We start from the raw sequence: 3,010 nt of genomic DNA on the forward strand, positions 1-3,010 counted from the left end.
TTCAATGTCGCGCACTCAACACATTTAGCATGCAGTTAATTTCATACCAAATATAGTGTTAATCACATAATAACACGCAAATAATTTCCTACTTAATATCCGCATACACTTAATATAATTTTAAATTAACGTGCATTGCACGTACACATTGACTAGTATTATTAAAACAATAGAAAACGATCAATGGAGATTAATCATTTTGTAGTTAAAGATGTATGAACGGCAGAGATTGATTAACATATCTATTGGCTGCAATTCACGTGCTTGAGTCAATCAGAGACGTACACAGAGTTGGTTTCCTGTACTCCAAGCAATATATTAGATTTTTCTAGAAAGGGCAATGTTTAATATGGCATAGTGCATGTGTCCGTGTAAAAGTAGGAACCATGACCGGTTGCTTTATTTACGCTTAGCCATGTATAAATACATATACATCCCGTGTGATCTACAACACCTGTGCCTTTGGCTGTATAGATCGTTTTCGTGCGTGCGACTTTGGCTAGAAGATCGATTGCATCAAGCAAGCTAGCTTTGTACGTACAGATTGTTCCCGGCGAGTTGATGCCGGCAAATCGATCAGGCTCGCTTCATTACTCGGACAGGCGTAATGTAGCTAGGGATCGAGAAAGGCCAACAAGCAAGAAGCACACGAACACCTATCCATAATCCAGAGGGTCTATTGGTTTACGATCGCTCATAAGGAAGCGCGGAAGGTACGCCATGTGGGCCGGCCACCATAATGCAGAGCAGCACCGTCGAGTCTCGAGTGGATCTGTCGATGTGGGCGTTCCTACGATGAGGTCTACGTAAGATTGGAAGTGATTTTGATTGTGCCGCAACCACCGCCGCAGTCAGCAATCTCCGCCATCACAATTGAAGGTTGTGCAGCATGAACGCGTAAGTTTAATAGGTGAGTTCCAAACAACTGCAGAAGCACATATGCGAACCAATCTGTAGTTGGATGGTTAGAGGGAAAGTGATATTCCCAGCCCATCAGGATTCAAGTCCTGATGCTTGCATTTATTCCTGGATTTATTTTAGAATTTTTGGCGATGCGCTTTCAGTGGGAGGAGATGTTCCCGTCGACGACGAGGTAGGATGTGCGTGCGTGCGTTTATAAAGGTGAGTGTATGCGCGTATGTATGAACGCTTAAGTCTGTACTGATGTTCAAATAAAAAAACTGCAGAAGCACATATGGGAGGAGGTGTAACAGCAACCAGACATGCAGAAATCTTGCCAAAAAACAAACATGCATGCTCAAAGCCCGTCAAGTTGACCTGGAGATGGCGGCAACCCCTCTATGACCACCATAGATAGATGACCACCACCATCTCGCACGAACACACAAAGGCACCCTGAGTCTACAACAAGTTGAACATGAATCCGCATGGCTATATCAATCTAGAGAGCGTGGAGCAAGGCCTACAATGAGTCTTTTTTTTCTGCGGGTAAAATAAAAGTAAAAAAGAAGGTCTAATATGGCCATGAAGCTGTTGAAATAGAAGGTGATCCCAAGTCAGCAAACACGGATGCAAGCATGCCATATGGTAGACGGGGTACAGGATTATTCCAATCTCCGTGCCACTGGAGTTTGCATCAGTTCGGCTCTGATTATTTCCTAATCAATCAGCGCCGATTTGAGTTCAGAGTTCTGCGCGGTAAGAATATATGTTTGAACCGACTACACAATGGAAGTCGATTCAAATAGATTGTCTCACCTCTTATTTGATGAAACCATGCACGTGAAATAGCTTTTAGATGCATTTGTAATAACTGATGAAACCATCCTATGGACCCATCACACACGCCCAAGGCATAATCAAATATGTAAATGTAATCTTCAGATAATTTCTTAGGTGACTATACATCAGTTATTATAGTAAGTAACATTAGGTTGAAATATATATATACTGCATATATATATTCATCGCACAATTATTATACTGCATATATATGCAGTATAATAATTGTGCGATGAATATGTTCTTTTAAAAATTATTACATCAACATCATAGAAAATAAGCCGCTACGATTCGTCGACATAGGATGGTATAGTTGCAGTGACAAAGTGATGATTGATTACTATGATGTAGAACTGTAGATGAACCAAATTGTTAAGAAAAATCATAGATGATACAATTATACAGGTAAATGAAGAGTACAATTATCATTAGTAACTTAACAAAATGAAATTCAGATGAAGAATTTAAGCATACATTCTGTATGAAATGTGGATTCAGAATGAAAATAAAATGAACCTCAGAAATAATCTTTTCATTCCGTAAGAAATTCATAAGAAGACACATTTGATCATATTTTATGTATAATTAGCTTTTGAGGATTCATATAATTGATGAAAATATTAAAATACAAGATGATACAGAGCAACACGGGCTTGATCATCTTGAATAAGATTTGAAGGGAGAGAGTGAGAGAGAATATTTAATTTCAATACTATTAGTAGACAAAACTAAGCATAATAGAAGATGAGCATCCCTGGATGCAAATGTTGGGTGGCAGCATTAATCGAGAAAGATAACTAAGAGTGTGGCCATTGATTGATATGGGTGAAAGATTTACATATGCTTTGATGTTTAGATTTAATTTTTGGAAGGGAATTGCTCAAAAACCTATTGAACAATGATAGAAAATGAGGGACAAAGAGGAGTGAATAAAAGAAGAAAAACCACCAAGATTGGCTTAAAAGCTCATCTATGGTTTCATATCAGTTTTTCAACCTCACATGTCAAGGAATTTATTTAACAATTTAACTCACTCGCATGTTTCATTGGGATTTTTAGTGTTGCTATAGTGACATACAAAAGGTGGATAATATAATCATACAGATGGTTGGTGAAAGGCCAACCTGGCTAGTTCCCTATACAAAAGCAAAGAGCAATGAGGGAGGCTACTATGGATCACCGCTCGCTGGGCCTGGTGGTATTCCGTTTGAGAGTATGGACGCGCACACCTGAAAGGCCAAACCACCAACTTTGGAATTTCCACCAT

This window comes from Triticum aestivum, chromosome 3A, assembly GCF_018294505.1.
Source record: "Triticum aestivum cultivar Chinese Spring chromosome 3A, IWGSC CS RefSeq v2.1, whole genome shotgun sequence".
NCBI classification, from domain to species: domain Eukaryota; kingdom Viridiplantae; phylum Streptophyta; class Magnoliopsida; order Poales; family Poaceae; genus Triticum; species Triticum aestivum.